Source organism: Spermophilus citellus (assembly GCF_964194105.1).
Source record: "Spermophilus citellus genome assembly, chromosome: 11".
Lineage (NCBI taxonomy): Eukaryota > Metazoa > Chordata > Mammalia > Rodentia > Sciuridae > Spermophilus > Spermophilus citellus.
In genome coordinates, this window is record NC_138192.1 from 21066395 (window position 1) to 21092394 (window position 26000).

The 26000-nt window shown below is 37.4% G+C and overlaps 1 protein-coding gene across 1 annotated transcript in view; it reads left to right on the forward strand.

Annotated features, from left to right (window-relative positions):
- The first annotated feature begins 266 nt into the window (after window positions 1-266).
- NCKAP5 (NCK associated protein 5) overlaps window positions 267-26000 on the forward strand; it is an 858948-nt gene continuing 833214 nt past the window's right edge. The window contains exon 1 of the mRNA XM_081262221.1: window positions 267-500. The gene's annotated coding sequence lies outside the window, so the exon portion shown is untranslated. The remainder of the gene's footprint in view (window positions 501-26000) is intronic.

Consider the following 26000-nt stretch of genomic DNA (forward strand, 5'->3'; position numbering starts at 1 on the left):
GCGATTCTCTGGCATTTTTCGCACCTCAAAGAAGCCAAGCTCTCAAAAAATGTGAATCAATGGGATTATTTACGCGTGTATAACTGGAATCCACTCCAAGAGACCGATTTTGCTGCAGAAAAAGATACTCTTGCTCCCCACCCCCTCCTTTCTTTTTGACAGTCAGTTAATAAAGACTCAACAATAAGCAGCTGCCAGTGATGTCATTTGGGACTTTGTCCACGGAGCTTGTATTTACAAGCTCGGAGCAACTACGGAGCCGCAGCCCAGGGAGCAAGTCTCCGCAAACTCGCCCGGGATTCGCGGCAGGACCTCGCTGATGCCGTGGATATTCAGGAAAACCGAGGAGTCTCTTAGCCGCGGTCTTTGAATGCTTGAAACGTAAACAGAGCATAACCGCGGGAGGAGATTTTCAGCAGCAGAGAGAGGTTGAGTCGTTGCAGTTCCTCTGTCTGTCTCCAGGACTGTGTGATTTGTGTTCACTGAGGAGCTAACTACAAGTAAGACTGTTGGGATTTTTTTTTTTTTAACTCTTGTAACAGTTTTTTTTTCCTGTTTATACAGCTTGCTTTCCTTTTAAAGTGAGATGATGATGTTTACGCTTTTCTGCAGGCTCTCTCGGCAGCCACAAGTATGCATTTCTTCCAAGTAATTATAGTGCGCTAAAGTTGACTGGGGTTAGGTGGAGAGGACATATAGACTCAGGACAGGCACCACGGTGCAGATGGATGAATTGCTAATCTTCATTTGCCTCTGCAGTGAGGTGGAGTTTGGTGGGTTTTTTTTTTTGTTGTTGTTGTTGTTTTTGCTTTTTGTGTTGTAAAGTACCAACTGACCAAACAACAACAACAAAAGCTGTTAGGTTGACCTATGCAGTTTAACTGAATGCTATAGACTAATTTTAATTAACTGGTTGCTAGAGAGGAAAATTCCCCTTTTCCTCTGATTTTTTTTTATGTGTGATTTCTAATGTGTGCTTGTTGAGGTTCATAGTCTTGTTCTTCATCCTGCTGTGCCCTCTCCCCTTTTCTTTCTTTCTCCTCCCCCCCACCCCTGCTCTCCTCCTCTCTCAAACTCATTCATTCTCAGGTGCTAGTTAGTATGCATTAAAAAAAATGTTTTGAAATTCAAACCCCTTCTATGTGGATTTCCCCCACAACCACCACCCACATTGAGTATCTGATGTGCCTTCTGAGTTAGCAACTGGAGTTAATGTACTACTGAAAAAGTCAACTTTGACACTCAGCTTGTTGGTGGGCAAGATCTATATCCTTTCTTTCACTTTCCGCAGGGCTCTAGAACTCTCTTGAGTATTCTCTAGGATTCAAACAGGAAGCAGGCTCCCTGCACCAGCAGTCTGCACAGGGACTCCGTCTTTTTTTGCTGCACTGGATCTCCTCCTGTGGTGTGAAGTTCTTCATGAGTCTTGTAAACTTGTCTTTCTGTGGGTCCTTGGAGCTGCCTGGGATTTCCTCCTTAGCGCCTGCAGTTCAGCCACTTGCAGCTAGTAGCAAATCACCACTGATTCCTGCCCTCTAGACCTGACAGCCCGCTGGCAAGAAGTGGCTGTTCGCCTGTTAGCTCCTGCCGGCGAAACCCATGACTCATTCCGGGAGACTGACTTGCTCCTGAATTCGGCTGCTCTGTCACCAGCTCAGGAGCACCTTGACAGCCCTGACTGCCTTTCCCTCAGAAGCCAGTGTAGGAAGATCCTAAAATAGTCAACTCTTTTCTATGGAGTCCTTGTGGTGTCAGCTCCCAATTTTTCTATCAGAGCACATGCTGCTTGGGTGTGTTTTGTATATTAGAGCTTACTGCTATCTGCAGGTTTTTGTACAAAATAAGGGATTTGCTGTTAACATAGTTTGCAAACTATTAATGGAAGTTTATCATTTATTTTACAAAAGAAAAATTGGGTCATGAGGTGGGGTGGTGATTTGTCAGAGACACCCAGTAAGAGGGTACCAGAGCTCCCACTAGAAACTGTGTCTTCCATGCCCACTCCAGCATGCATTCTGCTCTTCATGTTCTTAAAGATTAAAAAGAAATATGATCCACATATGTATCGTATGCTTCTTGCAGGAGCAGAGCTGTGTGCAGCTGTACAGATGAAGGTGGTCTGGCAAAGACTGAATGTTCCTGTTTTGTCTTTGGCTCTGGTTACATTTCTTTACGTCTCTGTTCCTCATTGTTGTTTTCACTAGCAAATGAAAGGGAACCCTGTGATTATTTTACAGTTGGCCTAGAGGCGAGCAAGGTAATAGCTGAATTAGTACAGAAGGTATTTTGGATTGAGTGCGGGTTGGGCTAGCTAAGGTGATTCCCAACTCTGATAATGTTGTTTCTGCTTTACTTCCAAGTCTCAAACTTTTTGTACACTATAACTTGCTTGTTTTCCTCCACTTATGGACTCCCTTTCCAATGGAAGCTTTTTCATTTTTTCCTTGATGGCCCCTCCCATTTCATCCTCTCACTGCAGCCTGGACCTCAGATCCCAGTATTCCACAGGCCCCACTCATGCCCTGCATTCCTCTTCTCTCTGGAGCCTTCCTTGCCCTGACAATCCCACCTGGGGGTACCTCTGTGGACTCCACAGATCCAAGTGATCTTGCACTTGTACTTGTTTGGCTCCTCATGGTATCTTTTTTTTTTTTTTTTTTTTTTTTTTTTTTTTTTAAAGAGAGAGTGAGAGAGGAGAGAGAGAGAGAGAGAATTTTTAATATTTATTTTTTAGTTCTCGGCGGACACAACATCTTTGTTGGTATGTGGTGCTGAGGATCGAACCCGGGCCGCACGCATGCCAGGCGAGCGCGCTACCGCTTGAGCCACATCCCCAGCCCCTCCTCATGGTATCTTGTGCTAGCTTTTGCCAATGGGACCTGGAACTCTTGGGCCGCATAAATATCTCCTTCCATTGAAAGCAAAGGCTATGTTGTGAAACTTCCTTTGTCCACAAAGAAGTTGTTTAGTGCATGATGCTAAATATATGAAAGAATGAATCAAATATGCATTTCCCCACATCAAATCCTCAGGCTTCCACACTTGGTTTGACAAAATTATCTGTTAAGTGTGCTTAGTGGCTTTAAATTTTTCTTCACTCTGGTGAAGGCCTGTGATGCCAGAATTCTGAGCACAAAATACAGGGCTATACTTGATGGGATGCCTGCCACTCTACCCTGCTTCATTTTTTTGTGCTCCCTGCATATACTAATATCTGTGCTGGAGTTTTGCTTGCATCAGAATCTTCTGTCCTGGGGACACTGTGGCATATTGATTAAGGACTTGAATCTGGAATGGCATTGCTGGGGCTTAATCCCTATTTCCTTCACTTGCTGGCTTTATGATCCCACAGTTAATCCATTAAATTTTTTTTTTTTGTTTTTGTTGTTTCACTTTCTCATCTTTCAAATCTGGATAGTAACAGTTCCTGCTTCGTGGAAGGGTTGGAAGGTTGAAATATATTCACATAGCTAAGACACGTAACACAATGCTAGGCATACATTTAGTATGACTGAGTATTAGCTATCATTGTCACTATTTACCTTGCTGACGCATGCCTCCCTTCCCAGACTTAATGAATCAACATCTCCAAGGTGGAATTCAGATGCGTTTATAGTTAAAAGTTCTTCCGATGATTCAGAGAGGACTACTGGCTTATTAGCAGCCGGGACTTGCTTTCTGTGAGCCGAATGTTCTCTTCAGCATCTCTCCACTTTTATACTCTTGTAGCACTACTGTGGTCCCTCTCCATATACCAAGTTTGTCCTTCCAGCTCGTGCTTACCCTTCCCCTCCTATAAGCAGTTTTCCATGCCCCATGTGCCATGGACAGATGTCCTTATGCACCATGGAAGTATGTGTTCATTGGTCCCCTCTTCAGCCTCTGAGTGTCAGGAGGATTCACCTGCCTGACACCCACCTTGAGAGCTACTATCTTTAGTGAATTACTTGCGGAGTAAATGAAAAAAATACTGCTGACCAAGTTTCTTCATTCCCATTTGACTCTAGGTCCTGTGGCTGCCCCTTTCCCGTGATGTCACCTCCAAGCCTTTCCCACTCTCAAGTCACCTTTACTGCTACTCCTCTCTAGGTAGCATCTGCCTTCCCCACTTCCAGAGCAGACTGTGGTCTTACACAACACCACCCCCTTTTTCTCCCCCTTCTCTTGGATGAAGGAGAGAACACACCCATCCGATTCTGACCGAATTCTGTTGGATTGCCTAAACTGTATGACCCCACTTAAAAAGGATATCCTTGCCTTCTGCCTCTGTCACAAGATTGTAGGGGTGTTGAGTTGCCAAGTTTGTAATCTTATGCATAGCCCTGCGCCTGGCACAGAGTGTGTGGGCCCAATAAATGAGGAGGAAAAGATAGGACTGTATTGTTGATGGGCACTCTAAGAGCAGACTTGAATTATTTTCTACTTATATTAATATGGAGTGACTCCTGTATACCAGGCTTATTTCTAAGCTCTTTGCACATGCTCTGTCATTATAGTCATCATATTTATTACCCAAGCAAGGATAACTGAGGATCAGAGAGGTTAAGTAATGTGCACAAGAGTGGTAAGAGGTACGGCAGTGTTTGCACATACGGTGTATACCCTGAACTTCCACCATGCTACTTTCTGGAGATGCAGGGTTGACCTTCGCATGAGCCTCACCCACACTGGAGCTGTGAACACTCACATGGGCCTCTGGATTGCTTGTACTGGCAGAGTGGTAAATCAGATTAACAGTTCTGAGTGCCAGCCAGTTGAACTGGTGATTCACATGTTCTCCTCTTCAGAAGTATCTAAAGCCCAGGCCCAGCCCTTTTTTTTTTTTTTCCTTTTTTTCCCACTCTTTAAATCTCAGTTATGAATCTCCTTGAAGATTCACCTATGTTTATAGTTGAACATCAAAATTATTTGCATTCTTGGTATGGGTGTTGGCAGGCTTGGTCAAGAGTAAAATTGTGGGATTAGATAAAAAGACACAATTGGAAATAATGGTTGGCCATTTGGTTGGTCCCTAGAAAAGTTTCTCCAAAGATGTGGTAGTATTTTGTGAAAGAGGATTTAAACGGCCAGAATGGTTTAGGCTGCACACTGGGCAAAGTCACTGGACCGCTTAAGCATAAGATCCTTACAGCCTTATTTCTCTCCAGTTCTTTAATTCTACAAGGTTTAATGCCTCTGGAATTTTGGATTCCCAATTGTGCCTCCTTTACAAATGAAATAATAAATCTCTTGGATACATAGAACATTACCCACAACGTTTACAGTGCCCCAATAAATACTTGTCTAATGAAGTGTATCATGTCGTTTTGGAAGCCCCAATTACACAAGGTACTTCCCAGTAGTTACATAAATTAATCTTGGTATTTTCAGGGCAAGAAACCAGATCTCTCCTCTTAGAAAGAGTGGATTAGTGATTTCTTTGAGTAGAATTTGGATGCACTGTAGGAACCCAATGGACCGAGGTCAAGAGGAAAGTCCCGAACCCATTTTGGAGCATAAGCTTGGATAATAACATGGCAGATAAATATTACGGTGTTGAAAGAAGATCTGTTATTTCTGAAATGTGGGAACAAGTGTTACTGTTGAGATGCATGTCTGACAAACTGCCCCACAAAGGGTACATGCTTCATTTGGCAAATTGAATCTGGAAACACAGAACAGAGCCAGGCCAGCCTAGAAGATACATCCCTAAAGCTTCCATTGTCAATGATAAACTGGCTTTTAAAAAATGCAAAAAAATCAAAGTAATACATGCTTACAATTTAGAAAACCCAGCAATACTAAAATGTTTATTTATTTATATTCATACTTGAGAATATCAGTGATAATGCTGAAGTGCTTATATACATAAGCATTGCAAATTTCTATGTTTCATAGTTCTTGAGCCACCTCTCCTTGTCCCAAATTTCATTTCTGTTTTTCAAAGATTGTCTGCTCTTTTAGCTGCTTTTTAATGTAATATTTCCAAATAAGATGTTTCTTTATCTGTGTGAAATATCAAATTATTTATTATGTGTTTCCCATTATGGTAGATTAAATGTTTCCTACAACTTCCTTATTCTTCAATATATCACATTTTTGATTAAATGGATTTTTAGTGCCTATTTTTTTTGTCATGATTATAAATACAGACATGCCTTGGTATCTACTGGGGATTGATTTTAGGGCTCATTATGGTATTAAAATTCATGGATGCTTAAGTTTCTTATATAAAATGGCATTGTATTCACATGTAACCTAGGCGTATCCTCCCATATGTTTTAAATAATTTCTAGATTACTTGTAATACCTGTTAAAATATAATTACTATATAAATAGCCCTTATGCTGTGTTTTTCACAGAATGACGACAAGAAAAGTATCTAAATATGTTTGATATGCACCTGAATATTTTTCCTCCCATATTATCCATCTGCTGTTGGCTGAATCTACTCATATGGAGCAGACACAGGGAGAAGGCCAACTGTGTTGTTTACTGTTGAGTCAAATAATTTACTATGATCACATTTCCTTTCTATTAAAATATTTCCCTAAAGTTATTAATTGTCTTTCTTCAAAAATTCACTTAGTTTTTAAAGATTTTAATGAAATTTTCTCACTGGCTTCAATAGTCCTTTGACATACGTGTCAAAAGTAATCTCCCCTTAAGATATTTTTCTTATGTTAATAGTTAAATTCTCAAGTTATCCTATACTGGTTTTTTTATGTCAGTTGTCAAGGGGGAGAAGTTAATTATTAATTATGCTATATCAAAAGTAATTTAAAATGCCTATCTCCAATGTGTCCTTTATTTTAATTATAGTCAATTACTCATATTTGGGTAAATAGAAAAGATCTGGTTTATTATATTTGGTAAATAACATTCATAATTTAGTTTTAGGGTCCCATGAATACCCAATATTCTTTAAGAATTTCTTTCTTCCTGTATATCTTTGACATCTAGAATAGCTTCCTCTGAGGAAAGCAAATGATATTTCATGTAATTTTATTCGGTGAGTAGTTTAAAAAAAATGGCCTCCTCACATGACATTGATTTCTTCCCTTTTCTCATTCTCCTCTCACTGGTGTTTCAGCCCTGAATTGTACAATTAGGAATGTGAGATACATTGTCATTGGAAGTAGTTAAAACATTTACATAAAAGAATCGGAAAGACTTCACCTTTAGTGACAGTGTTTTTCAGATTGCCAGTAGAGGGCCTTGTTAAACTGAGTAAAAGTTCACGTATCAACCAATAGCCAGCAGCCACAGATACCCTATTAAAGAAGGCATTGTTTTAGTATTTCTGATTAATAGCAGTAAAACTACCAAAATAATTTTTAAAGTACATTGCATTTATTTCTATATGGAGAAATTAGACATCTTAGCTTTCATTTTTATTGTTTTCTTAGTAGGAAATTGGAAAATTCAGAAAGATCATTAATAACCCATCAATCAAATCAAGACTTTGGATGCCTAGTCATAAAATCTATACACAACTTTTTTTTTTTTTTTTTTTTTTTTTTTTTTTTTTTTTTTTTTTAGTTAGAATGCTGTTCTCTGAGCTTACTAGCTGGAACCTCAGGTTGGCTGTGGAATATGGAGAAGAGACAATGGCTCTTCTATCCCGGGTACAGTTTAGACTTGCTTCCTCCATTTGAGTGAACCCACTATAAAATAAAAGCATTTCCTCTTCCCTGCAGCTGATGTAAAATATGATTTTAAATCATGACATTCTGTAGTATGCCCTCCATTCAGATGCAGGGAAAGAATCTGCACTGAGAGAGCTGGGATCATTTCCAGTTCTCTGTCCTGCTCATTTTCCAGTGGAAGAAACCAGGGGAGAGGAGAGCTGATATTTCTAAAGTCATCCAGCAGGTTAGTGCAGTGCAATCTTTTTCCTGCTCACTGACCTTTCGGCTCCTCGGCTCCTCTTACGCAAGTCTCTCCTTTTTAAGGAGGCTCTCTTCTCCCCACTCCATCCTCCTGGGGGCAACTTCTTCTCAGCCTAACTGGCTGCCTCAGGTAGGCTTTTTCTGCTTGTTATGTGCCCTGTGAACCTCATGTCCTTGTTTTCCACTGCACTTATCTCTACAGTGGGATGAATGATAATGCCTATCTCAGAGGGCTATTAGAAGGGTTAGATGAAACAATATACATCGAAAACACTTATGTGTTTTCAAACATATGGTCAACTATTTGATTAAGAACATTTCCCCAGCAAGGCTAGCTATTCCATGAAAGCAGAACCTGTGTCTGTCTTGTTTAACAGGGTAGACTTGGCACTTAGAACAGTGGTTGGCACACCGTAGGTATCCAAAAACTATTTGACAAAAGGATGAATGTAAACAAGCATTCTGATTCTTTGCTTACTGGTTTTTTTATTCTCCATTTCTACACTTAAGGAAGACATTTATTTTTATAAGTCAGCTGATGGTGTTCAAATTTCATGGCCTTCAGGATGCCTATGGACTCAGGGAAATTTTTTAACTTTCTATGAGCAAGTGAGTATTTTTTTTTTATTTCCAGTAGTTCAAGGATCCAATATTTGTGGTATTTATCAAGCAGTAGCTCTGCAGGTTTAAAAATAACAAGAGAATGGAGAAGGATTTCTTCTCTTGTTGACAAGGACAGGAGGAATGGGAGCAGAAGTGTCCCCAGAGGAGCCACATGTCCTTTCACATTTCTCAGGTTGGGCTGGTGATTTTCCTGGAGGCCATCTTGAAATTGTCTTCATATTAGTAAAAAGACCAGGGTCTTTGGAATAAGTTAACACAGATAAAGTAATGTAAAACATATCACTATAGCTCCTACCCAAGAGGCATTTGCCCTTGGGTATCCCTGAATTCCAGTCTCTGTCCTGACCTCTACTGTCTTTGAGTGAGTTCTTTAACCTAATTGATCTTCTCATCTGTAAAACAGAGGAGTATCAACAGTGATTTCACCTAAGTCTTCATAATATGTCTACCTCATTGTACTTTCGATGTATATTGTCTCATCTAACCCTTTTAACAGCCCTCTGAGATGGACATTATTACTCGTCCACTGTATAGATGAGAAAGCCAAGGTACCCAGAGATTAATTTGTTCCGGATTACACAGTAAGACTTTGAGACAGATGTTTAGATTATATTACCTTCTTAAAGGATAATTGTGAGAATTAAATGAGATAAAGCCCATGGCGTAACTGCATAAAAATAAGCTAAACACATGGTGACCCTTAAGATCATCATTGAGGACATTATGTCCCATGTAAGCAGATGAATGAGATGTAGGCAACTGAAAGAGATGGCAGTGCTCTATGTCTCAGGGACACATTGCTTAATCCTGATGTTAAATGTCAAGAGCTCTTTTTACTTGGTACTTTGGTACAAACATGTATTTGCAACCCAAAACAACCAGTAAGGAAACTTCCCACCCTAATCCCCTCCTGGCTGTTCTGATCAGGTGAGAATAGTTTTCTTGGCTCAGTGCTGCGTCTGTGATTGACACCCCTGGCTTTATCATCTCTGCTTTTTTATTTGGTAAGACTGTCAAATGCCACAGATTCCGGTTTGTATACAACTCCTTTGAGGAACAGTGGGACCAGGTTATGGGGTAGACAGGGTGTGATGGGTGTTCAGCTCTTTCTGATATGTCCTCATTTTGTTCCCTTGTTATGTATCCCTGACCCACTTTCCCCAGCTGTCTCCTTCCTCTTTTCCATCTTTCTTTCTCTTTTTATTTTCTCTCTTCATTCATTCTCTTGTTTTTCTCTTTCCTTTGCTCAGTTTTTCGTCTCTTTAATCTTGTCCTCTGCCCAACTTGAATCTCATCTCTCCCTCAATTATCCCTTTTGCTTTTCTACACCCTCTTCCTATTCATTTTTTCTCTCCTCCTTCCTCACCCTAGCAGAGCAGAGGATGGTCAGTGTTTCTCAGTGGAGCAGGAGTCAGAGAAAAAGGGCCAACATTCCAGTCTTTTCAACATTTCTATAATCATCAAATGCCCTAGGGCCTCATTACAATGCTGATCCTGTTAAACAAAGAACACATCCAAATTCTAGGCCAAAGGAAAAGGGAGCCCCAAAGGAGCAGGCTGCATGGCAGAGGAGAGTGTGATCTAGAGAGAGAGAATTCAGTGACCCCGCTTGTAAAATCCTGCCCCAAGCCAGCTGTAGGACGTGGGATCAAGTGGCCCCATCTGCAAAGTGAGGGGGAGATCAGATGGTCCCAAGGCCATTCCTGGCACCGTGACCCTGTTATTCCTAATCACACAATGATTGCAGCCTGACTTACAACACAGGCAATTATCAAAGCAGCAAGAGGCAAATCCAGGACAGTGGGCTCAGCACTGGTCTGTGTGCATGGGCGTCCTGGGGACCCTGGCAGTATCTTTCATCCCTAGCAGTATCCCATTTTCCCAAAGTGCTGAAGTGATTCGTCACTGCACAATGCCGTGTGTCCTCACAACAGATGTGAGAGGATCACCCTTGAAAGGGTGTTTCTCCAAAGCATCTAATTATAACCTCTACTGAAGATTAACAGATGTTATGATTGTCTTTACCCTTTGATTAAATAGTTTCTGCATGAGTAGGTTTCTTAGATTTTCCTTCTCTGTTTTGCATGATCTTTATAAAGAACTGACATGTGTCTTCAATTTTCTGGAGATAGCTCCTCAACAGGCTGGGTAAGAATCTTCGCAGATTCATAATTTCATCCGATCTCTTTCTTTCCCTTCTATATCTTTATATATATATATATATATATATATATATATATATATATATATATATATAGAGAGAGAGAGAGAGAGAGAGAGAGAGAGAGAGAGAGAGAAAACCTGGGGTGGGTAGACTGTACTTGTGTAGACTGGACATGGATTTTGATGGCAGGTGAGTGGCAGGAGTATGAGTGTAGCTAGAATCTGGCCTCTCTTTCTGCAGTTTGTTTGCAGAAATGCCTGATATACATGAATGTTCTCTAGGAAAAACTGTGCCAAGTGGAGAGGGAGATTCAGCAGACCTTGCACTGCAGTCAAGCACAGCAGGTGACAAGTGTGCAAATGAGTGTGTGAGCAGAGAGACAAACAGCATCCGTGATGTAAATGTCTGAAGATTGTTCTGCCAATATTTGTTCTGGAAAGATAAGCTATCAGCCAGAAGCTGATATCAACATCTAAAACATGATTTTTGTTCCATTATTTAGAACTCAGATTTCTTTCTTCTCCATTAGCGATGTGGTTTGCATTGTATGGCTCACTTATTTCACCTACTATGAACCCATCAGGAAGGATGGTGCCGTTAACTTACAGGAAGATAAAGCCTTCTGCCTCATTGTGTCATTGTCCAAATGAGTATGTTTCCTCTTTGAAAAGAGAAAATTATAAGGAAGGCTTTCAGGCATTAGGCCAGCTTATGGAAGATGAAGACCAGATCATTTAGAGAGATCTCCTTAAAAAAAGGGTCTCCATCTCTCCATACCAAAACAATCTGAAAAGGACTTGAAAAGGACTTGCAAATCAAGGCAGAGATCAGCCATTGGTCAGCCTGAGGACATAGAAGAAATAAGCAAAATCAAATTTGTCTTCAGTGGATACATTAGAATTAAACCTTTGGAAAAATAAAATGAAGGAAATACTTGGTTTGGTTGCTCTAATAGGCCCCATACAAATTACAACTCCTCTTTCATCTGCAATTGATAAGGAAGAGGAGGGAAGGTACATTCATTCTTAGTAATAATCTACACTGAATATATGTGCTACTAGTGAATCAAAAGGGAAAATTTCTATCTTTGGGGTTCACAATATATAGGGGGAAGGAGTTAGTCCCATATGAGACATTTAAAGAACATTACAAACTAAATAGGATTAGGTTCCAAATGAATGATCAGAACATTGATAAATTAAGATGATTTTATAAAGGACTAGGATCTTAAACATTCTAGAACTGATATCATGAAAAATAGCTAAAGAAATTAGATTTGGTCATTTGGAGGAAGATTTTAAATCTGTTTTAAAGTGTAATATGCATACAGATTAGTGAATCTAAATATATAGCTTGATACATTTTTACAAACTGTATTTATATCACCAACGCACAAACCAATACATATCACCAGCAACCTGGGAACCCTCCTGCAGTTCCCTATGGTTACCACCATGCCCATTTCTGATGGAAAAGATTAATTTTGCCTCTTTGTATGCATTATGGAAATAGAACAACATAGTATGTATGATTTTGGGTTTGACCTCTTTTATTCAAATTATGTCAGTGTGATTCATTAATATTAGTATACTTAAGTGTAGATTTTCCATTGTTATTGTTGTATAATTTTCCATTGTGTGATTGTACCACAGTATCGTCTTTCTGCTATTCAGGAGTATTTTGCTAGTTTCTAGTTTGGGATTCTTACAAATAGTGCTGTGATAAATATTCTAGAACATGCCTCTTGTGTCACTTCATAAACAAATGAAACATATCCGCTGAGTGTGTGTGCAATTGCCACATTGTAGAGTATCTAAGAGATACTGCCAGTCTTTCAAGGTGATCGTTCAAGTTTATAGTCCTATTCACCATATGTGAGAGTAACGGTGGTGTTTTAATTGACTGATGAGAACAGGACTACTTCTTAGAGTTGGATGTTAAAGAGAAGTAGCTGTGGCCTAATATTAGGCATTGCTCCTTTAGAAATTAACAGAAAGAAAATGGGATTTTATGAATTAGGTCCTTGTCCCTGGAAGTTCTCAGACAGTGAAAGATGTCCTTCACCAAGAAGGGAGGTGAAGTAGGCATAGGATTCCAAGGCCTTTTCCATCACAGGCCTTGTATATCTAACATAGTAATCTCCATGGAAACAAGAGTATGGAAGAGGTCATCCCAGTGGACCAGAAGGCCAGATTGTAGGAGTAAACAGGAGCGATTGCAGGAATAATACTGACTCTGTGAGTGGGGCAGAGGCCATTCCAGGAGAGGAGACAGACAGATGCACAGGTCTGAATAGGACATGACAGAATTGAGTAACATCATAAAAAGTGATGATATATTAGTAAATGGAAGAGTGAAGAGCGGTTTGCAAACCACAGCAGAATCCCTGCAGAATAAGAATGGAACACACATTTCTACCGTTCACCATACCGAATGCTTAGGACCAGTCTGAGAACCACCAAGCAAAACAGAGGCATTTGATCATCTCTGCTAGAGATCAAGCAATGTCCATAAGATGCTCTAGGTGAAAGTTGCTGCACAGGGAGGTGGCCAAATAATGCTCATCGGGGCAACAAGAACAAAGCAACATTTCTGCAAGCCTCCTTGCAGTTCCTTGGAGTTTCCTAATACCTAATGTGCATGAATCTCGTGTCCTTGGCAGCATGGGCTGCATGTCCTCTACAGCATGGGCTCTGACTTAGACTGTTTTCATGCCAGCATCACACCATGTACAAACTTGATCATATAGTAAAAGGGCTCACAAAACTAAAGATGGATGGTTGGACTGATAAGAAAAGGTTCTTGCTTTGAACAAATAATGTTCATTCCTCTGCTTTCATCTTTTTCTTATCTCCTTTTTACCCCCACCCCCCCACTTTGCAATCTTTTGAAGCCTTGAACAAAGAATTGCTCATTTTCCTTGACCTAAAGGATCCAAACTGCATAAATAGATAAGCTTATGAAATTAATGAGAGGGATCTTCATGTTTCTTAGAGTATTTTCATCTGTTCAAAATGGCTTAAAACATATATAAACCCAGTGGCACTGTTAACAGGCACCTTCTAGGCACATGGTGATGGGGCCCCTCAATCAACACACCCTATCCTTTTCCCTTCCAAAGCCGCACTGAAGGGCTATATTCAGGACAGCAGTCATGCCCTGTGTCAAAGCACGCATCCGTGCAATCTTGAAACTCTATAACATAGCCTGAATCTGGTAAATGGAGCACAGCTGAGCAGGTGACAGATTTATCATACAGAGTTGAAGACTATTCTAGGACAGAGCACAAAGGCAGTCATTGTGGGAAATCTGATAAATGGTTACTCCTGTAAATACTTCTTTTAAACACTTTATACTGTTCTGAAAATACATAATCTCTTGAACAGTGATGAATCCGCTGCCTCTGTCTCTTTCTCTTTGTCCTTTCAGCATGTCTGTTTCTACTCAGATACTCTTCTATAGGGACACTTTTCCACCTTTGGGTTTCTCCTGAGTGTATTTGATTCTGAAGATCTGAGCTCAGTCTGGGAGACATAGCTGAGATGTGCTTCTGGGTATGAGTGTATATGTGAGTGCGCACACACAGGGATTGATGAGTGTGTGTGTGAGCACATGCATTTGTGTTTCAGGGTTTTGTCTCTGCCATTTCAGTTAGACAAAACCATAGCGTTATTTCATCCATCCTCAGATTTCCAACTTAAATTGACTGAAGTTATAAAGCACTATATCAAGCCAAAATAATTCCAGGACATTATAACAAGTAATATCAATCTTTCCTACTATAATCAACAATATTTTCTTGATGGAAAGTTTTTGTTGTACCATTCTCTTCAATTTCTTTGGGGATATGCTTAAGCCATTACAAGTTTTTTCAACAATAAGTGTTTGAACCATGAATCCTACCTCTCCTGTTCCCTTTTATAGGTTTTTCTTGTAAAGGTACAAAATTCCCCTGGATGTGACTTCAAAATGTTTCTGGTACTGGGGATTGATCTCAGGGGCACTCCACTGATCCACATCCCCAGCCTATTTTGTATTTTATTTAGAGAAAGGGTCTTATTGAGTTGCTTAGTGCCTCACTTTTGCTGAGGCTGGCTTTGAACTCCTGATCCTCCTACCTCAGCCTCCCGAGCCACTTTGAATCAATAGATATGTAGTTAGTGAGAGCTCATGAAAGTATTATAACAAGAGATTCTTAGAGCTGGTCATCTACTATGGATGCTTGGTATGGCATGGTGGCCACTGAAGCAGATTCTACCTGGAAGCTGCCCTGGTGAGATATTGGAGCCCATAACGAGAGGCGGGGATGCAAACCATTCAGCCCTCAACCATGATTCTGATGGATGGAAACAAAAATGCTTAGTTTGATTGCCACCAAATCCTTTACTCTCTGCCTTGGTCTCTGTCTTATTAAATCTGTACTGACCATGGGCAGAATGAAGTGGAGGACTGAGCATGTTTTAACTTGCACTGCGTGCACCTCAGAAATTTAGCAACCCAACTCGGATATTCTACATCTCTTGGCCCAATAACTTTAAACGGTACTAGACAGAAGTCTTTGCCATCAATAACTTAAAAGTTTAATATTCTAAAACAGATAATGAAGGAAAATAGATAAAGAAAAAGCTGGTTTTAGAAGTAATTCTAAAATCAAATTCTCCCCTGCAGCTGCCTCTGATACTTGGTTCTATGCCTCTCTTTCCTTTTGGGTGTTATCCCCAGGGTCAGATAAGGACTTTTCTAAGCCCTCTTTTCAAAGAGAACCAAATAAATTCTGCCTTCCTGCATAACCTTAGTCAGACTTTCCAACTTATCTAGAATTATACTTAAGATCAAGATGTGATCCGCAGGGCACTGAAGTTTGTTGTGTAAATTCTGGAATGACCTTGATCAGATGTGACTTATCAGTGAGTTATTTGATAGGCAGGGGATACTTTAAGATGTGATTTTGTTTCTGAAGGCTGATCATTACATTTCTGGGAAGTTGTGGGCATTCTTCTCTGCCTTTCTGAACTGAAAATATAAGCAATCATTGGGATGGAACAGGAAGGAGACAGTGATTTAGATTAATAGAAACTTGAGTGTATTCAAAATGAGAGGCCACCTTTAGCTATTTATCCTGGAAAACGGTTCATTCATTTATGTGAAGAGGCATGCACAAGAATGCGCACTGCAGCATCATTTGTAATAATGATAAGTTATTTGCTGTCTGAGTGTCCATCAATAGGGGAAGAGTCAAACAAATAATGCTCCATCCACACTCAGGAGCCTGCGTGGTCATTAAAAGGATGAAGAAAAGTTATTTGTATCTTGACATGGAAAGACTTCCTGATTTATTAAGTGGGGGAAAAAAGTGGTCAAATATATACGTAGAAATGGGTGCCACTTCTGTTTCAAAAACATACATAAATATAAAATCTATATCTAGAAAGATAAATTGATAATGTTGGATTTTTTTCTGATTCAGAGAATATTATTGGGAGTACATGAAGAGGAAAGTTTGGCTGTTTTTCACATAATTTTAACTATTTATTTTAAGAAAATATGCATAGATACTTCTAAAGAAGATTTACATTTTTGTGTGTGTATACATGTACATTTTACTCATATATATTTTAATAAGAGTGTATATTCTGAAGCAATATTTCATGGAGAAAAGAGTTTATACTTTCCAAATAAGTCATCTGAGGTAACCAAAGGTAATATAAAAGATAAACAGAACCTCTGTTTTTCTCTGGGTGAACTGACGTTTTCAGGCATGATGATATTTAATTTAAGATACAAATAAAAGCAATAAATTTAAAAACGGGCAACTATTTCTAAGGTGTGAAGCAGCAGAAGTTATTTACAGAGAATTCATTGCTCAAAATTTAACCATTTCAGACATGGTGGGCTCATTTCAGATATCAAATAATGGGATCACGGTGACTAGGTAAATAAGCTGTGGTCCTGTCCTGAAGGATAACCAATCTAGTGGAAGGACAGACAAATAAACACCGCTCATTTATTTATAAGCATAAGGCTGAATGAAGTACTCAAAAATGGAACAATTTGTGAGTATGCAGAGTAAAGTTTCCTTAAATAATATTGGCAGTGATTTTTCTCAAGGCTCCATGAGGATATAAAGAGTTTGAAGGATCATAATGTGATTAGCATATATTGCATAAATTTTCAAAAACTTTTATTGTGGCCACCTTTGAATTGATTTGTAGGTTATTTTCTCTGTTTATATTACTCTCATTTTTTGTTCTCATTTTTAGAGTTTCCAGTTTTAGTTAAATCCTCTTTTTGCTTTCCATTTTAAAGATAATGTGATTTTAAACTTACTCTGTTTTCTTTTTCACTAGAAGTTGCAGCAAAATAAAAATGACTGCAAGAAAAAAATTTATGAACTTTCAATTTGACTGAGTTTTTTTTTTTGGTTTCTATCTTTCTGCTTGGATTAAAATTGATAATATTGTTATTTGCTTATTCTTTTTTAATACCTGTATTACTTAAAAATTTGTAACATGCATATTTATGCATTCTATGTTTATACGTACATACAAATAAAATACAAAATATATATAGCAGATTAAAATTTACTCAATATCTTTATATGCTTAAAAAATAAAACTAAGACCTTATTATACTTAATTTACCCTTTGAATCCCATTCTGATCATTTTTTTTTTTTGAGTTGTGATTTTCAGTGGCCAATGGGTAGATTCACTCACATCATTTCTCCATGTCTTTGCTCACCAAAGTCTCCAGGATCCTACTTCTCCCCTTTCATTTCTTGCTAGCATATATCCTTCAGTAGTTTTTTAGTCAGTATCTGGGGAAAAAACAAAGCTTTTGTTTTTAGTAAGACTAAAGAGTTCTTGGATTATATTTTAGCTCAATTTAGAATTCTAAGTCACAGTTAATTGCTCTCAACACTTTGAAGACATTACTGCCTTATGTTCTGGCATTTATTTCTGCTGACTGAAATGTGCTGGCAGTCTAACTGTCTAATAGGTTTTTATTTGCATGTCATTTCGGAAGCATCTCTCACGACTTTTAGGATTTTCTCTGTAGCTTGAGGTTTTTATAGTTCCAAAGCTATATGTATTGATATGTACAGTATTTATTTCTTTTTTTATGTTGTAATTTTAGTCATAAATGTTCTTAAGTTCTGAAAATTTTTTAGCCATTTTCTTCTGAAGATATTTATTCTATGTTATTCTATTTTCTCTCTCTTTATTTTTATTTATTTTTTTGGAGTCTCCTAGATGCATTTTGGAGACTTCCAATCAATCCTTCTTTTCTCCAATATTTTTCTCTGTACCTTGCACTAGATGAATTCATCAGTATAACTTTGTGGTTCATTAATTCTCCCTTTGATTGCCCTGTCTGGCTTTAATTTTGTTTTTTGGCATTTTATTTCAGACTGATTTTTCTGGATTTATAATGGATATTCTTGTTCTTTTGTTGTTGTTGTTGTTCTTTTTACCATAGAGCTACATCCCCAACTACAACCCACGTCTTTTATTTTGAAACAAGGTCTTGATAGGTTGCCAAGGCTGGCCTCAAACTTGGGATCCTGCTGCCTCAGCCTCCTGTGCTGCTAGGATTACAGGCTTGTGCCACTGTGCCCCCTTTATTTGCCTATTCTTATTTCACAATTTCTTATCAGTTTTGTAAGTGATATACTACTTTTTTGTTATTTATTTATTGACTGATTGATTCTTTTTAATTATAAAAGACAGTAGAATCCGTTTTGATGTAATTGATGTAATTGATGGAATAATTCCATCCATTTTGATGTAATTGTACAAGCATAGAATTATTCCATGCTTATGTTATGCTTATTCCACTTTTATGTTTTGATATTTATTCCCTCCTAATATTAACTTTTTTCATTATTTTTATTTCATTGATGATGATTTTTGGTTGTCTTCTTAGTATTAGTTTTCATATGCTTTAAAATTTCAAGTCATCTTGAATGGAATTTGCCCTGACTCTCTGCACACTCCTCCTCATCCATGGGTTATATACATGCTTTCATGAAACTTGCCAGATGCCCCATCCAGAACCAGGTTTTGTGAGTGGCTTAGTGTATCTCTCCTGTAATATAAAGTTAGATGGTACAGAACTACCAAATCCTTGATTCAAGTTCTTTAGTTAGACTACCTGTCCTTCTACCATGCAGTTCAATATCTTGGAGTCTATAGCCCCAGGAAGAAATTATTTCCAAGATTGAGGGGCCCTTTTTCCAGACTGTGCATTCATGGAGTAGCTGGCTGGCCTCCAACACTCATGCAAAGCTCTTGGTGCTAGATACATATGAGGTGTCGAACTCTTCTGTTTTAACATCTATCTGGACACAGCGCTCAGCAGGCCCAAGAGATCTGTTGTCCTCTTCCTTCTTTGAGCTCAGTGTCTGTTTCACAAAGATGTCTTTCTTCTTTATACATTACAAAAAGTGTATTTAATACAATTATATATCTTACTCAGTTATTACTAGTGGAAAGTTCTTACTTCAAATTCAGTGTATCCATGGTCAAGCTTCAGAGTAGCCTTGAATCCTTCAAATTATGTCCAAGAATGCACAAAATATTAAATGTTTGTATTTTTCCAGGGTGTTGGGTATTAGACTTCCTCTTTTCCTCAAAGTTTGTAATAGCCACTGACCTCACTTGACCCCTTCAGTTTGAATACATGTTCTATTTCCCAGGAAAAGACAGTAATCAGAATTTATTTTATTTCTATTCCAAGACAAATAATTACATTTTATACCTTCAACAACATTGGGGCATAATTTTAAAAGGAAGTAGCAGAGTGGCAGCTCAGGAAAGGCTTGAATAGGGTCCCTGCAAAGTCAAATTAAAATTCAGTTCACAGTATAAACTTTTTTTTCAGTCAGAGGAAAGGAAATTCCTTTAATGGAATAAAATTCAAATATTTAATCAAGGCAACAAACATGAAATGATGAGGGTGTTTATTCATGTTTTGGTTTCTTAACTACTGGGTTTTATGAAGTTAGGGACTTAAGTTCAGTTTTCTTGTTGATAAGTTGAATGCATTTTCATCAAATGTGGGCTGGTAAGATAATATTAGTGTTGTGCATTCAGTAAGTGCTCAAGGAGGGCTGGTAAAAGATGATGATAGTATACTATAATTTAGTCTAAGTGATTTAATTGAGTAGGCTAAGTGTCTATCTTAACTTTAATTCAAAATACTACATATGATCTTTATACTTTTTCATGACTTAATAAAAATCACATTTAAAAATAAAAGTGAAAAATATGTTACTTAGGGATAAAATTAAAATTACTATATCATTTAAAGCAAATTGCAGAAAAGACTGATTGAGGCAAGTATGGATTGGTCTTTCATCTTGAAGCTTAAAAAAGTTATGATACAAATAATCCTAAAGTGTAATTAGGAAAACAATCTAATGTATAATACAACAAAATGAATAAAACATCTAAGAATGAATATAACAAGTAAAATGGAAGATTTGTATACCCAAAACCATAAAACATTGTTGAAAGAAGACCTAACAAAATGGAAAGACAGTCTATTTACATGAATAGAAGAATTAGCATTGTTAAGATGGTAGTACTCCCCAAACTGATCTATAGACTCAATGGAATCCCTATAATAATCTCACTTGGCTTTTTTGCAAAAATTTCCAAGAAGCTAAAAATAATATAGAAATGCAAGTTAGCTACAAAAACTCCTGAAAAATAAAGAATTAACTCGGAGGATTCATACTCCAAATTTCAAAACCTACCAAAATCTGTATTAATCAAGATAGTGTGGTACTGACACATAGATCAAAGGGATAAAATTAAAAGTGCAAAAATAAACCTAAAACTTATGGTTGGTTGATCTTTTTTACATGAACAGCAAGACAATTTTGTGGGGGAAAGAATACTCCTTTCAATAAATAGCGCTAGGATACTGTGGATACCCATGTGAAAAGGGATGAATTTGGACTCCTCCCTTATGCCATATAAAAACTGACTCAAAAGGAATCACAGTCTTAAATGTAAGAGCCAAAATTATAAAAATTCCATAACAGGAGTAAATCTTTACTGCCTTGGAGCAGGAAAAAGTTTCTAAGATATAACATCAAAACATCAGCTACAAAAGAAAAAAAAAACATCGATAACTTGCACTTCAGTAGGATTTAAAAACATTTGTACATCAAAGGACACTATCAAGAGAGTGAAAATACAATCCATAGAATGAGAGAAAATATTTTCAAATATTATATCTGACCAGGAGCTTCTATCTAGGAAGTAAAAAGAATACTTCTACCTACTCCAACAATGAAAAGATACTCACTGAATTAAAAAAATGGACAAATGTCTGAATAAATGTTTCTCTGAAGAAAGATATACAAATAGCCAATAAGGACATGCAAAGAGGCACAACATTATTAATAATTAGGGAAATGGAAGTCAAAGCTACAATGAGACATCACTTTGTGTCTACAGGCACAGTTATAATGAAAAGTTATGGACAATAATAAATGCTGACAAAGGTATGCCTAAATTGGACCTCTTGTATGTGACTGTCAAAGATGTAAAATGAGGTACATTCTCTTTGGAAAACAGTTTGGTGGTTCCATTTGATCCAATATTTTTTCCTTAAGTATGTACCCAACCAAATGGAAACATAGGTTCATACAGAAACTTATATATGATTGTTCATAGCAAGAATGTGGAAACAATCTAAATACTACCAATGATTGACAAAGTGTTAAACAAATGTGATATATCTCTACAATGATATATCATTCAACCATGAAAAAAATGAAGTTTTAATAGGTGCTACCACATAGAGATGATCCTTGAAAACATTATACTTAGTGAATAAGATTAGTCACAAAGACAGCTTATCAGGGTACCATTTATGGGAAATATCCAGAATAGACAAGTACATGGAGACAGAATGCAGATTACTGATTGCCTAGAGCTGGGTGAGGGGCAGGGGTGGGCAGGGACTGATAATATTTGTGGTTTCTTTTTCAAGTGTTGAAAATGTTCTAAAATTAGATTTTGGAGGTGGTAGCACAGCTTTCTGAATTCACTAGATCATTGTCTACTTTAAGTGAATCAATATTTTTGTATTGAATTATATTGCAATAAAGCTATAAATTAAGAGATGAAATAAATTTAAAAGCATTACATTTTCTTTAAATTGTTTTATAGATCAACATATTTTAGGGCCAAAAGGGACCTCTAGGGATCACTTATTTCATTTCTCTTGATATGTGAAATGAAGAAAATAAGGACCACAGAAATAAATTTGTTAGAAGATATACAGGTAGTTTTAGAACTAAAAATACACACTTTATATTCCAATTTCCAAAATGTATCAAGAGTTGATAAATCCTGCAGAATCCATCTACATAAAAAACTGTGAGAAACAGAGATAGTAATAATTTAGGTAATTAATGTAACCTATCAAAATATCCATGTGACCAGAATATTTTTGTGTGTATAAGAGACAGAAATGCTAAAACTAACAAGGAAGAAGAATATAGACAACTAAGAGATTTCAGAAGCATTTGCTCGCATACCTTAAAGAACATCTATTGAATTAAACAAATATGTAAAATGTTTTTTCAAGAAAAGAGTTTTTAATGTTTGGGCTATAATGTTACATATGGTATCAAAAATTATTCAGTAACCTAGGCAATATTTTAATTCAAAGAAAGAAAAAAATATTTATGCTTTTGAAGCTAATTTCTCTAACTTTTGATAATTGCTTTACATTTTTACTTCACATAAAAAAAGGAGAAAAAATATCTTTGAAAAGAAAGTTTGAATGTTTTCTATTTGCATAGACAGGTCGTGGGAAATTAAATTAGTACACGCACACACAACCTCACAAGTCTCTTTGGTATTCTTAGATTTTTTTATGTGTTATTATTTAAGACTTTAGTGTTCTCATTTTCTCATATTGATTCAATCTTCTAAAATAATTATCGAATTTTAGAGGAGGAAGGAGGTTTTTGAGAACTCATGTAGCCAAAGATTGCAAATAATAGGATGTAGATGGCATAATTCTCAGAGGTGAATTATATTTGGCTTGTGATGTCTTTTTTTAAAAAATCTAATCTCTAGGCTGGGGATGTGGCTCAGGTGGTAGAGCATCTGTCTTGCATGTGCAAGGTCCTGGCTTCCTTCTGTAATGTATCAAAAAAAAATCTAATCTCAAAAAATTGGGAGAACTTATATAAACATTTGTGTGTTGATGTGTGTGTGTGTGTGTGTGTGTGTGTGTGCAAACTGCACTGCCTGTCAAGTAAAAGTATGGCATATATAATTATGTACAGTACTTAATATTTGATAACGATAATGAACAACTGTTACTGGTTTATATGCTTGCTATACTATACTTTTATTGTTATTTTAGTGTATACTCCTACTTATTAAAAAGTTCACTGTGAAATAGTATGCTATGGTATAAGAGCCAGCAGCAACCTCATGTACCTTGTGTTTACCGTATTTCTTAATTGCATTAAGAGGCTACGTGGAGTAATTAGCCTGTACCATCTAGGTATGTGTAAGGACTCTCTGTGATGTTCCTACACTGATGACATGGCCTAATGACACAGTGTTGTTAAATGATGCATGACTGTATTTATTAACTTTCCGCACAAGGCACTTCATTAAATGGGGGTGTTCCTAGTGAAAGAATTCAGAACTTATGATCTGTATTCCCATATTCTGTTGGTCGAAAGATTCATACCCTTTGGTGGTTATTAGAGAAAACCAAGTTGAATTCCTCCCTCAAAAAAAAGATATTTGCAAATCTAAATGTATCTTGCATCTATAGATAGAAACATTCTCAGTCTAAATGAAAATTGGCTCTTGGTACAAAACGAACAAGCAAACCTAAGATATCACAATAGTTTGTGTTCCTCCAAAGGGCCACAGCAAATAAACAGATATATCTTTGGCATTAAATTGTATGGGAGAAGAAGAGGAGCACACACACACACAAAATATATATTTATTTATTTATGGTAAATCTATTTATTTATTTATTTATTTACAGTATTCTAAAGGGGGTGATTAAAAAATGGCTTGAGAAACATTGACATACAGGGAGGATTCAGAAAGACCAACGCCTGGCTCGGCTGCTGTTTTCCTCTCAGATCTAGCTCCTTATGGGAAGAACCCCTAATAAATGTGTCAGGGAAATAATAACCAAGTCAGAGGAGACACTGCCTCCAACACCCAAGAGGCTAATAATCCAACTGCAAAAATAATCATGCATTTATTTATCGTAAAAGCCATGGGGAAACAGGGACTTTTAATATTGGTGGCATAGGTATAAATTGCTATAGTTCAACCATTTTTTTGGAGAGCAGTTTGATACTCCAAGGTGAATCAAACATGTGGGTAACCTGTGATCCTGTGATTTCTCCATATGAAAAATTCTTGCCTCTGTTCACAAGGATGCATAAATAGGAATGTTCAGAACAGCACTGCTAGTAATGTAATGACAAAAAAAAAAAAAAGGAAACAAACTATCCATTATCCATTGTTTGGGAATTATGTAAACTGCTACTGCAATAAATCCACTTAGCTGGATTCTTAAAATATTTCAGATGAACTAGAATTCCTTTTATCAGCAAAGATAAGTCTTTTTCCAGGGATTAAACTCAGGGGCACTTGACCACTGAGCCACATCCCCAGACCTTTTTTGTATTTTATTCGGAGACAGAGTCTCACTGAGTTACTTAGTGCGTTGCTAAGTTGCTGAGGCTGGCTTTGAACTCATGATCCTCCTGTCTCAGCCTCCAGAGCCTTGGAGAATTACAGGTGTACGTCATCATGCACAGCCTCAGCACAGATAAATCTTGATGCCATTAATGTTAAATGGAAAAAAATTGAAGTTAAGTGGAAAAAAGGCACAATACATAGATGAATACAAAAAGGATGATGCCATCTGTGTAAACATAAAACACAAACATATAAAGCATCATAGACATCCCAGCTCTCCTACAAGCGATTCTTCTCCTCCAGTGGGCTAGATTTGTGTATCATAATAGTCTCAGGGTGGAGAGAGAGGGAGAAAATGAAAGCTTCAAGTCCTCCTAAGGCCTAGCCCTAGAATGCTGTATCACTTTTGCCATGTTCTGTTGCAAAGGGGTCAGAAGCACTTCCAGATTCAAAGAATTAGAGAAATGGGCACCACCCTGTACGGGAAGAGAAGAGGGTGGGCCATCCTGGGATGGAGGAATGTGTAGCCATTCAACAACCTACTGCGTGTTTGACATAACAGTGCAGGAAGACTCCAGAATACAATGTAAATTCTCTCCTAAATAATCTGTAAATTTAAATCCAGTCCAACCCAATAAAAATCTCTACTGTAGTTCCTGTAGAACACAATGATCTGATCGCCCCGGAGTTCATCAGAAAAACAAAAGTGTATACAAATGGCCAAGTATTTTTTCAAATAGAACAAGGCAAGTTTGACCTAAAAGATATCCAAATTTACTAAAGCTTATAACTAACATAAACATAGTCAAATAAATCAATATTAGAAAAGAATAGATAACCAAAGAAAAGGATCTTGGGTGTGTTAAGTTTTGTTAAGATTAGGGGGCATTTCAAATTAGTGGGGAGAAAATTCTAATTACAGAATTAATGAATTCACATCCTGTATAAAATAAAGTTAAACTTATGTTTTGTGCCACAGACAAAGGTGTATTCTAATGGTAAAGAAAGGTTAAAAACATAATGGAAAATGTTCTTTCAATTTAGTGTAAAGGAAAAGATTGACACATTTGACTACAATCAATTGTAACATTCTATAGCAAAGAGCCAAAAGATAACCTCAGAGAAAAATATTTGTAGCAGCTGTTAATAAGGACTGATATTCGAATATATTATGAGCTTTCACAAATCAATAAGCAACAGGAAGAAGGAAAAAGAATGAGCAAATAATTTAAGCAGGTGGTCCACCCTCCATACTTCAAACAACCAAAACAGCATGCAAAGATGCACAATTCCATTAATAATATCAGGTTGTAATTTGAGAGGTTGAGGACATTTTTTCTTTCTTTTTTTTTAAAGAGAGAGAATTTTTTTAATATTTATTTTTCAGTTTTCGGCGGACACAACATCTTTGTTTGTATGTGGTGCTGAGAATCAAACCCGGGCCGCACGCATGCCAGGCGAGCGCACTACCGCTTGAGCCACATCCCCAGCCTGACATTTTTTTCTTTTACTACCAGTTTGTGAAAGCTTTAAGACTGATACTACTCATTAAAGGTGACTATGTAGAAAACCGTCATTTCATAACAGCCATAGAGGTATATGTTCTTAAAATATTTTTAGAGGGTAACTA